The following is a 13071-nucleotide window of genomic DNA, read 5'->3' as shown; positions in this document are numbered from 1 at the left end:
GAGTTTTTGTTTCTTTATTTGCTTGTCTGGTTCCTTTGTTGCTTTCAGTGTTATATCCCACATATGAGTGAAATCATGTGGTTCTCAACTTTTTCTGTCTGCCTTATTTTGCTTAGTATAATAATCTCAAGATCTGTCCATGTTGTCGCAAATGGCAATATTTCATCTTTTCTTATGGCAGAGTAATAATATTCCATTGTGTATATATACCACATCTTCTTTATCCAATCACCTATCGAAGGACACTTTGGTTGTGTCCATGTCTTGGCCTCCATAAATAATGCTGCAATGCATATCAGAGCACATACATCTTTACGGATTAATGTTTTCAGATTTTGGGGGTAGATTCCCAGGAGAAGTATTGCTGGGTCATATGGTAATTCTATTCTTAATTTTTTGAGGAACCTCCACACTGCCTTCCGTAGTGCCTGCACCAATCTGCATTCCCACCAACAGTGTATTAGGGTTCCTTTTTCTCCACAGCCTCTCCAAGACTTGTTATTATTTGTCTTGATGATAGTCATTATAACTGGTGTGAGGTGATATCTCACTGTGCTTTTGATTTGCCTTTCCCTAATAGTTAGTGATTTTTTCATATTGATATCTTAAATGCCCATTTTGTTATGACTTTTTTAACATCAAAGTGTACAATAAAATGTTAATTTTATAATTTGTAAAACTCATAGTTGCCCACATGTAACTAAACAAGAATAAACTCACATATCTTTCTGCCTTTAGTTCTTAGTAAACCAATATATTCCAAATTTGCTTGACTGAAATTTGAACCAATCACATTTCCCCACAGCTTGTTCAAACTGCTCTGCAACTTCCTTGGAGAAAGAAGGTACTTGAGATAGTTTAAAATTCAAATAGAAACTTTAACCCCCTGAGATTCTTTGACATCTTTCTGGGCTGGTCTTAAAGTGTGTGTAGGCTGGAGACAATGAAGAACTTGGATAGCATCATGTGGTGAGATATACAGGGGTAACCACTGTAGCTTTGGTTCTGTGCTTCCAAGAAAGCAAGAGATTTCTGGTTACCTTAGTGTTTAATGTTTTCTAATAATTAGACCTTCTGAATAATGCTATCAGGCCAAGTGTTTAGATACTTAGAAGCAGTTAATAAATGTTTATTGACTAACTGATTAATTGATACCATGTTAAGACTGGAAAGTGCTCAATAAACATTAATGAGGGTTGTAATTAGACATAATTTGAACCATGCAACAGAGTTTCTTTATATGACTAAAATACCCGAGAATTCGATTTGGGCAACAGAATAAATAAAATAGTACTGAATTATAACCCATGGTATAAAATTAATATCCATAAATCCATGATGATATAAATGATTGAATAAATAATTAAGTGGAGGAGAATAGGTAAATAACCTATAAAGAAGAATTCAAACTAATTATGTGTAACTTCCCATCCCTTAAGTGTGGGATTCACAGAGTGACTTCCTTCTAAAGAGTCTGAAAGGGCTTAGGGGCAGGGTGCACAGGGATAGTATCTTTACAGTAGAGAAACCTGGCAAATACTACCTCAGCCAGTTAACATCATCAGTGATCAGACATGTTGATAGTAGAGATCCTTGAAATGTAATAAAAATGGCTCTTCACCTCGTTGGCCTTTCTCTCAAAATTCTACAATCATTGTGAAAACATGGGGAAACATCATGTAAACCAAAACTGAAGGAAAATATGCAAAATATCTGACCAGTATGCCTGTTTTGCCAAAGTCATCAAAAACAAGGAAAATCTGAGAAACTGTCATAGTCAAGAGAAATCTAAATATACATGACTTCTAAATGCAACATGGTAAACTAGGTGAGATCATGGGATGATAAAAAAGGACATTAAGGACATTAAGTAAAAACTCAAAAAATTCTTAAAATGTATAGACATTAGTTAATAATAATGTATCAATATTGGTACATTAGTATGTAAGAAATGTACCATACTACTGTAAAAGTTTAATAATAGGGGGAAATTCTGTAATATTCCCAAAATTATTGTTTTTCTGTAAAGGACCAGTTAGTAAATATTTCCAATTTTACAGATTGTTGTCGGTCATTGTAGCAACAATTCAACTTGGTCATTAGCTTCAAAGCAGCCAAGACAACACATAAACAAATGAATGTATCACTTTGTTAAAATAAACATTTATTTACAAAAGCAAATGAAAATGCGGATGGCCTGAGGGTTGTAGTTTGCTAGCCCCTCCTCTAGATAATAATTTTTCTTCCATTTTTAGAAATGTAGAGGTGTCCTCTATTTTTAGAAGACCTAAGAATGCACCAATAGTTATATTTTATCCAGAACTTAGTTGCTCTTTTTCGATTGTTTTTCAGAATATCTACACAGCCATATTGCTGGAAGCAAATGTCTTTTTTTTTCCCTTAATTTAAGTATAGTTGGTGTACAATCCAATATTGGTTATATTAGTTTCATGTGTGATCCTACACTTCCAATAACTTACAATGTGATCACCCCACCAACTCTAGTAATCATCTTTCACTGTGTAAACTTATAACAATATTATTGACTATATTCTTCTCCTTTTCACTCATGCCCCCACAACCTTCCTTGTGGTAACTATCCCTCTGGTCTCTGTTTCCATGAGTTCCTTTTTGTTTTGTTTGTTCTGTTTTGATTTTAGATTCCACATGTAAGTGAAATTACACGGTATTTGTATTCCTCTGCCTGACTTATTTCACTTAGCATAATACCTTCTAAATCTCTCCATGTTGTCACATACATCAAACTGAAAAGCTTCTGCACAGTGAAGGAAACTTTTAACAAAGCAAAAAGGCAACCTATGAATGGGAGAACACATTCACCAATAAAACATTTGATAAGGGGTTGATACCCAAAATATATAAGAAATTCATACAACTTAATAACAAAAAATTAATACAATTGAAAAATAGGCAGAGGACATGAAAAAACAGTTCTCCAAAAAAGACAGACAGATGGCCAACATCACTAATCATCAGGGAAATGCAAATGAAAACCACAATGAGATACCATCTCACACAAATCAGAATGGCTATTGTCAAAAAGCCAACAAATAACATGTTGGTGAGGATGTGGAAAAAAGGGAACCCTTGCGCATTGTTGGTGGGACTCCAAATTGGTGCAGGCTCTATGGAAAACAGTATGGAAATTTTTCAAAAGACTGAAAAGATATATACCATACACTCAGCAATTCCACTTGTGTGTATTTATTCGAAGACAACGAGAACCCAGAAATCCCTCTTCTGGGTATCTACCCAAAAAATCTGAAAACATTTATGCATAAACATATATGTATCCCTATGTTCATTGCAGCATTATTTATGGTGGCCAAGACATGGAATCAACCAAAGTGTCCTTTGATAGATAATTGGAGGGTAGAAGAAGGTAAAGGGGGTCAAATACATGGTGATGGAAGGTTAACTGACTCCAGGTGGTGAACACACAGTGCAATATATAGATGATGTATTACAGAATTGTACACTTGAAACCTATATAATTTTACTAACCAATATCAACCCCAATAAATTTAATAAAAATTATAAATAAGTAAATAAATACACAAATGAACAGATCCTCTGTAAAATGCAATATTTCTTAAAACATAATTGGTGTGTTGTCACTTCTGCTGCATTGAATGGGCCAAAGATATCATGGCCAAGTCCAAAGTCATTGGGTAGAAAAGTATACTTCTTACACAAGCAAAGGAGAGGACAGTGAATATTTCCAACATTAACAATCAACTCCCATGGTCTTCTCTTACCTTTTTATAGCTTTCCATAATAAGAATTGCTAAAAATATGCAGGAAAAAAATTGCATTATGAAGAGTTCAAGCACGTCCCAGTTTCACTCTTAACCCCTTGCCGCACCTAAAACTCTGTCAGTTATACATTTTCTTCTTATGAAAATGCTGAATTCATCACATACTGTCTTTCCCCGAAAATAAGACCTAACCAGACCATCAGCTCTAATGCGTCTTTTGGAGCAAAAGTTAACATAAGACCTGGTCTTATTTTAATATAATGTAAGACTGGGTCTTATTTAATATAATATAAGGCCAGATCTTCTTTAATATAAGACCGGGTCTTATATTGATTTTTGCTCCAAAAGACGCATTAGAGCTGATGGTCTGGCTAGGTCTTATTTTTGGGGAAACACGGTAGTACTTGCATTGAGTCCCCTGATATTCCCAATGTTTGGTTCAAAGTATCAGAACATTTGAGACTGCTGGGCCATGGTGAAAACATCAAATTGATCCACACCTTAAATGTCATCCATAGTACATACTACCAAAGCTAGTGTAGTTATGAGGAACTAGAAATCTATGCTTTGTGATACCCTGCCAATAGGTTCAGCCTTGTCAGAGGCAGGAGAGTTTTGTTGAAATACAGAGGGTGCCAAAAAATGTATACACATATTAAGAAAAGAAAAAAAACTGTATTAAAATTGTAATACTCAATATATACCTATAACAAAAGATGAATACAAGTGATATGCATACTTTTTTTTGGCACCCCTGGTACATGGATTCAATACCCTCCCTCAAAAAATCATAGTCTTGTTCTATGTATAACCCATCTTTAGACTAAAGCATTTCTTTTCATTCATTTCAATGTTGATTTTTGTTTTTATATTCTGTGTGTATAGTCAAACTTATGTATTATATGTACATGTCTAAATAAACATAGTTTCTGCAAATTTGTAAAATTTATTCCTAAGAGAATATTTACTTATAAAATGTATCTCTACAAAAATATTTAAAATATGTTTCTCCAATCTAATTGACAATACTTTTTAGAAAAATAATTATTAGGGTCTTGTTAGGGTGGTGTTCCCTCTGAAACCTGGGATGAGTGCTGGATATCATTAGTTTACCCTTTTAGATTCATTCTTCACCATTTTCCATCCTGGACTGTGCACTGAGAGGCTGATTTGTATAGGTTACATCAACAGGATTCTGGACCATCCGGTTTCTATTTGGCAGGAGATCTGAGGGAAGAAGAAAAGTGAAGTCACGTTGATTATTTCCCTGGCTCTTTCCCATGAGGTCAAATTAAGTGGACTCCATACTTCAATCAAATTAACTGAAAGGGCTTTATCACTTAAATTCCTTGTTTTCATTATGACACACTTTCTTTCCTCAGCTATATCTAATGACCCTAAAGCTGTATCTCTCTACGATTTTTCTAGAACATAAATCTCCAATCTCCTGCAAAGGGCAGAAATGGGGGCATGCTGGGAGCCTGAGGATGATTTTCTGGTTGCAAGGCATGTGGGGAGGCAAACTAGGAATGCTTTTCTCTTGTTTTTCAGGCGAATCTGTAAAACTATCTAATTGCCTCCAGTTGTTTTGCCTTCCTGTAATTCTGCAGCAATGTGACATTCGGGCTGTTTCTTGATTTCTGCTCTGAAGCAGACTACAAGAAAAAAATCTTAATCTAGATTTTCCCATTAAATTCAAAGAAAATATCTGTTTGTAATGTTCACAGAAAACAATAATATAAAATATTTACATCTTCATATTTTGTTGAATGAGAAATTTCAACTTCAAATTCCATTGTTGTACAGATTGATAAACTCACAGATTTTAAAATTTTTGCCCTTTTTTAGCATCGTGATTTCAGGATGTAGAGACAAAAAGGAGCCATGTCATAGAAGTATTTTGATCATATGGATAACGACAAGAGTCTCAAAGCAGTTTTCCCTATCTTGAAACAGGCCATTTTACCACAGTCACCACTATGCCTAGGTGGCTAAGAAAGATGACATACAGAGCTGCCTCTGGACGGTACAGGCATAATTTAAGACGCAGAATGTGTTCCAACTTTTCTTGGCTGCATTTCATTTCCCCTCTGCTCCTACCCAGGGAGCATGCTCATGCCTGTCTAATTTCCCAACTCTAGGAGTACAGATAAACAACTTTTAAGTGAGGGTTTCTAATTGGAGCACTGGAGCTATGAAACAGCCAACTGTGTTTCACTTTGCTTTTATAATTGAAATCAGAAACAAAAGTAAAAGTAAATGTAAAAAGCCTTCATTTATTATACATACTCATAAGTAATTCCAGATACTTTCTATGGGCTCTTTGTTTCATTCTATTTCCTCCCACAAGCGACAACAAAAGCCTTCTCTTAATCCTTTAATCTTTAAAATAAGAACAGACTTTATACAGCTTAATCATTAATTTCGTACAGCTCTACAGAGTTCACCTTTTGCCTTCCTATCGCCTGGTAACAGATTATCTTGTTTGACTGAAACAACAGAGTGAAACTTCCATTAACCAATTACTGTAGAAACAAAATCTGGACCTCCAGCTTCTCAAGACAGGCACCTGGTAAGTGATTTATAAACTGTACTTAAAGTGCCCGAATTTTATATAATACTAAATTCAACAATTGAAAAATTAGAGAATGTGAAATGGAAAGTTCTAGTATGAATGTTTTTCCATAAAATGGAAAATACTTGGGGATTTTTACATCCAGATTTCTTATCCTAAAATCACAGGATTATTTTTCATATTTAAAATTGTGTTGAAGTAGGCTGCTCTACTAATTTTAGGTTTATAAAGCTAAAATAATATTAAAGGCTATTAGTCTTTTACCTTCTCAGTATTTCTATTTAATTCAAAGCAATATTCTTTCATCATCCACCGCTAGGATGAGTTCTTAAAAATTCTAGTGTGTGAATATGAAAATGAGGTCTCAGCAAAGATATAGTTTTCACAAGTCTGCTTTTGTGTACTTCTCAAGATTCCCAAAGACAATGTATTGTACAGATACTAAATAAGTGCATTTTCCACTGATGACTGCTTTATTTCCTATTTTAAAAATATTTTAACTCTATGGAATGTTTTCACTACAATATATGTTCAATCTTTTTAATCATTAAGTCAGAGAACCACTATAGTGTTGTGTTCTTCAAATTTCCAGAAACTCTTACTTCCTAAAGTGTTTTGAAATAAGATTTGATCTATTTTATTTTTTTCACATATACCCTCCTCTTGTCACTTTAATGAATAACCACTTCAGTATGTTCACTTAAAACATCCCTTTGTCTTTTCCCTTGTGTTTATTACTAAAGCAATATTTTAAGAACCCTACATCACTACAAAAAGCCCTGATAAATGAAGTCATGTGATATCATTGTTTATCATAGTAATGAAAATATTTAACATTATATTTTAACAACAAATGATAAAGGCTTAATATATTTTAAATCCAAATATTTTAAATTAAAACAACTTTAGTAAGTCAGTATTTAGGCTAATGCTTGTGATTAGCCATCATAAGTTTTTTCCAATGGATAAATACTTCACAATTACTATTTTTTTAAATCTAAATACCGTATTTCCCGGAAAATAAGACCTAGCCGGGCCATCGGCTCTAATGCGTCTTTTGAAGCAAAAATTAATATAAGACCCGGTCTTATTTTACTGTAATATAAGACCGGGTCTTAACATAATATAATAACATAATGTAATATAATATAATGCCAGGTCTTATATTAATTTTTGCTCCAAAAGACGCATTAGAGTCAATGGCCCATTTAGGTCTTATTTTCGGGGAAACACGGTATTTTCCACAGATGCATGAAAAGTTATATATTTGAAATGTATAAGCCAATGTCCTGAAAATGTTCCAAAATTATATTTTTATTTACTTATGTTTTTCAATTACAGTTGACATTCAATAGTATTTCAGGTGTACAACACAGTGGTTAGACATTTATATAACTTACAAAGTGATCCCCCTCACCTGGCACCACACAATTATTTCAATATTGCTGACTATATTCCCTATGCTGTACTTTACAACCCCGTGACTATTTTGTAATTACCAATTTGTACTTCTTCATTTCTTCACCTTTTTTCACACAGTCACCCAAACTTCCTCCCATCCGACAACCATGAGTTTGTTCTTCGTATCTATGAGTTTGTTTGTTTTGTTTGTTCATTTATTTTGTTTTTTAGATTCCACATATAAGTGAAATCATATGGTATTTGTCTTTGACTTATTTCACTTAGCATAATATCTATCTCTGGGTCCATCCATGTTGTTGCAAATGGTAAGATTTCACTCTTTTCATGGCCAAGTAATATTGCATTCTATATATGTACCACTTCCTTATCCATTTTTCTATCGATGGACACTTTAGGTTGCTTCCACATCTTGGCTATTGTAAATAATGCTGCCATAAATATAGAGGGGCATATATCTTTTCAGATTAGCATTTTGGATTTTTTGGATAAATACCTAGAAGTGGGATTGCTGGATCATATACTACTTTTAATTTTTTGATGACCCTCCATACTGTTTTCCATAGTGGCTAAACCAATTTGTAATCGAACCAACAGTGCATCAGGTTTTCCATGCTTTTTTCACTTCCTCACCAACATTTGTCATTTGTTGCTTCATTGATGATAATCATTCTGACAGGTGTGAGGACATTTTATTCTGTTTTATATTTGCATTTCTCTGATGATTAGTGACCTTCAACATCTCTTCATATATCTATTGGCCATGTGTATATCCTCTTTGGAGAAATGTCTATTCAGGTCCTCTGCCCACTTTTTAATCAGATTTGGTTTTTTTTGGTGTTAAGTTGTGTATGAGTTCTTTATACATTTTTTATATTAACCCCCTATCAGATGTATCACGGGCGAATACTTTCTCCCATTCAGTAGGTTATCTTTTCATTTTGTTGATGGTTTCCTGCCCTTGCAAAAAGAGTGATGTAGTCCCTTTTTTTTTTATTATTTCCCTTGCCCAAAGAGATATGTCTAAAATAATATTACTAAGAGCAATGTCAAAGAGTTTACTGCCTATGTTTCTTCTAGAAGATTTTTGGTTTTGGTTCTTACATTTAAGTCTTTAACCCATTTTGAGTTAATCTTGTAGATGCTATAAGAAAGTGTTCTAATTTAAATTTTTTGAATGTATCTTTTCAGTTTTCCCAACACCATTTACTGAAGAGACTGTCTTTACCTCATTGTATATTTTTGCCTTATTTGTCATAGATTTTTTTAAATTTAATTTTTATTTTTAATTACAGTTGACATTCAGTATTATTTTATATTAGTTTCATGTGTACAGCATAGTGGCTAGATATTTATATAATTTACAAAGTGATCTGCCTGATAAGTCTAGTACCCATCTGGCACCATACATAGCCTGGCATTATACATAGTTATTTCTATATTGTTGACTATATGCCCTAATGCTGTTCTTTACATACTCATGACTATTTTGTAACTACTAATTTGTACTTCTTAATCCCTTCAACTTTTTCTCCTAGCCCCCCAATTCCCTTCCCATCTAGCAACCATCAGTTTGTTCTCTGTATCTATGAGTCTTTTCTGTTTTGTTTGTTCATTTATTTTGTTCTTTAGATGCCATATATAAGTGAAATTATATGATATTTGTCTTTCTCTATCTGACTTATTTCACTTAGCATAATGACCTGTAGCATCCAACTTTTCACAAATGGTTAAGATTTCATTGTTTTTAATCGTTGAGTAATATTCCATAGTATATATGTACCATGTCTTCTCTATCCAATTGTTTATAGATAGGCACTTAGGTTGCTTCCGTATCTTGGCATTGTACATGATACTGCAATAAACATAGGAGTGCATATAGCTTTTCAAATTAGTGTTGTCATAGATTAACTGACCATATAGTTATATAGGTTTATTTCTGGACTCTCTATTCTGTTCTATTGATTTATGTGACTTTTTTTTTTAATTTTTATTGAGGAATATTGGGGAACAGTGTGTTTTTCCAGGACCTCTCAGCTCCAAGTCAAGTTGTTTTCAATCTAGTTGTGGAGGGTGCAGCTCACTGGCCCATGTGGGAATCAAACCGGTGATCTTGGTGTTATGAGCACTGCACTTTAACCAACTGAGCCAACTGGCCACCCCATCTGTCTATTTTTAATGCTAGTACCGTGCTGTTTTGGTTACCGAAGCCTTGCATAGTTTGATATCAGGTAGCGTTGTACGTCCAACTTTGTTCTTCTGTCTCAAGATTGCTTTGGCTATTTGAAATCTTTTGTGGTTCCATATAATTTTAGGATTACTTATTCTGGTTCTGTGAAAAATGCCACTGGTATTTTAATAAGTATTGTATTGAATCTATAGATTGTTTTGGGTAGTATGGACATTTTAAATGATGTTAATTCTTCCGATCCATAAGAATGGTACACGCTCCATTTACTTGTATTTTCTTGAATTTTCTTCTTCAGTGTCTTACAATTTTCTGAGTACAGGTTTTTTTTATCTCCTTGGTTAAATTTATTCCTAGATAATTTACTCTGTTTCATGCAATTATAAATGGAATTCTTTTCTTAACTTATTTATCTTTCTGATAGTTTGTTATTGGTGTATAAAAATGTAACTGATTTCTGAATATTAATTTTGTATCCCGATACTTTATTGAACTCATTTACCAGTTCTAAGAGTTTTGTGGAATCTTATTTTTTTTAATGCTTTGTAGATTTGTTAGCTATCAACATGTATAAAGCTATACTGGACTTTAAAATAACTACACCCTCAATTTAAAGTGAGACTAATATAATTGAAGTCTTATACTGTCATATGATATCTAAATTTCCAGATATACTAGAAGTTTTTATGTGATTTTAAAAAAGGTTCATTTTGGTTCACATGACTCATTTAGTATTTCATGATGGCCCACAGTATTTAGAGGATGTTTTTCAACATCAATTGTATTCTTTGTTCTTCCTGGAATGTTAGTAAATTTATATCTTTGTCCATTTCTTCTAAGAGCAACTTCCTCTTTGGTACTGTAACTTGATACCAAAAAAATGTAAGAGTCTTTGAAACTGATTTCAAACACTGACAGGAAATAACTTTCAAAAGCATTTATAAATTTGCAGAATACTTTCATGGACCTGTGGCCAGGCAGAATCTAAAATATTCCAGTCTAAGATACACAAGTGGATTAAGGCAGGCAGTTATCTACTTCTATGAAGAATTAAAGAGCAGTTGTATCACGCTTCACAATATACATGTCTCAGCCCATCTCATCTTACCACATCCTGGGAATAGATTTTAAAGAGGAAGAAGAGTGGAGATAACATTAATCTTTCATAGAGAAGACAAATTCATTGCTAGGGGGAAAGGTTTGGCAACAAGGAATCTGACATTGCCCAGATACTTTTCTTTAGTTCTGATTCAGCCCACCATGGGTCACTTCACCCTTGGAAATGTGGATTTAAGACTAACCTTAACTCTAGTCTTCTCAAGTTAGCAGAAATTATTCTATATAAATACTATCATTTCTCAAAGAGACTGCAATTTGTATCTTATCCTCAAAAGAAACTCATGCATAAAAGTTACTGTACTTATGTAAGTTGTAGATGAGTAAGGAAGAAGGAAACATTTTAAATACAATAATGAAATGCCTCTATTAATAAAATGACTCATTGGTTTAAAAAAATCAAAACTATATATATATATATATATATATATATACATACATATATATAAATAGATTTTTTTAGAGGTTGCATTGAGAAATAGATAACAGATATAGGCAAAAAAAGTAACAATATTATTGTGTCATAAAACAAAAACGATTAAAGTTGTAGAAAGCTGAATCTATGACAATAAATATTACATTATATAATAAATACAAAACAAATAAAATTTTATGTTTCAAATAGCATATTTTCAAAGTAAAAAATTAAAACTCATACTGTATATGTTAACAGTTTTGAGATATATTGATAAAAACATGTTCAGAGGGAGATCTTACACAATAATAATCTATTTAACAGATTAAATTTTTTATAGAGTAGCGGGGTCAAATATATGGTGATGGAAAAAGAACTGACTGTGGGTGATGAACAAACAATGAAATATATAGATGACGTATTATAGAATTGTATACTTGAAACTGATATAATTTTACTAACCAATGTCACCCCAATAAATGTAATAAAAATATAAATTAATAAGATTTTGAATATTTAAAAATACATTGATATTGAATTCATTTGTATGTGCATATATATAAATACACCCATTTAAGTTCATACTACCAATAGATAATACAACTTACAATAAAATGATCATTTATTGGTGCAAGAAAATCACCCTCACATCTAAAATGTAGAATTTGTAATGTTTGCATTCTCTAGACCAGCAGATTAACATTGAGAAACGAATTAAACATTGTTATAAAATGCAATTGATTAGAAAATTAAAGCCAACCAAATATATCTTCTTTAAAATAATCTATTGGGTAAACAGTCTTCATATAATTAAATACAAATTATGCAGTAAATAATAAAAACTGGCAATATTAAAAATCTCTGAGAATTGGCCAAAGCTGTGATCAGTGGCAAATTCAAAACTTTAAACACTTTTATATTAGGGTTGTTTTTTTTTTTAAAAAAAGAAAGTGAACTAAGTATTTAACTGAAGGAAAAAAAAGGGAACAAGGTGGTTGCCAGAATCTATAAAACTGATTATAATTTCTTACTTCATATCATATATGTTGTTTCACTTTGGGAAATGCTCATACCTTTTCCAAGCCTCAGTTTCTTTTTCTGTAAGATAGGGATAAATAATATATATCTCAAAAATGCTATAAGTTTAAATCATTATTCTAATTATTTTTGTTGTTAGTGTTTTATTGATCTTTAGTCTGTGTCAAGCGTTGTTCTATGTACTTTACTCATTTAATTCTCACAACTATCCAGTGCAATGACATGTAATATTCCCATTTTACCAATGAGGACATTATGGCAAAGAAAATGTATTGGAAAATTATTGAAAACCACACTTGGAAGGTTCTCTTGAAAAGTTAGTCCTATCCATAGTAAATACTCCATAAATGTTTATTTCTCAACCTATCTACTTTTGCCTACTTTGGGTTTTATAAAACAGGAAACTTTCACTTAGTTGGTTGTCTTACTTAAAACTTCAGGTAAAATCATATAGCCCCATGGTGTCAGGAAACTAAATCATTAAAGAAAGAAAGAAACAAACAAAAAAACGCCACATATACAAACACACACACTCACACTT

The 13071-nt window shown here is 32.6% G+C and overlaps 1 protein-coding gene across 1 annotated transcript in view; it reads left to right on the top strand.

The window, feature by feature from the left end:
• Positions 1-6032: 6032 nt before the first annotated feature.
• Positions 6033-13071, top strand: part of LOC117022622 (sulfotransferase 1 family member D1) — a 40902-nt gene continuing 33863 nt past the window's right edge. The window contains exon 1 of the mRNA XM_033106745.1: positions 6033-6351. The gene's annotated coding sequence lies outside the window, so the exon portion shown is untranslated. The remainder of the gene's footprint in view (positions 6352-13071) is intronic.

This window comes from Rhinolophus ferrumequinum, chromosome 5 (assembly GCF_004115265.2).
Source record: "Rhinolophus ferrumequinum isolate MPI-CBG mRhiFer1 chromosome 5, mRhiFer1_v1.p, whole genome shotgun sequence".
NCBI lineage: Eukaryota > Metazoa > Chordata > Mammalia > Chiroptera > Rhinolophidae > Rhinolophus > Rhinolophus ferrumequinum.
The sequence above is the reverse complement of the archived record's forward strand: the minus strand, read 5'-3'. Positions and strand labels throughout refer to the sequence as shown.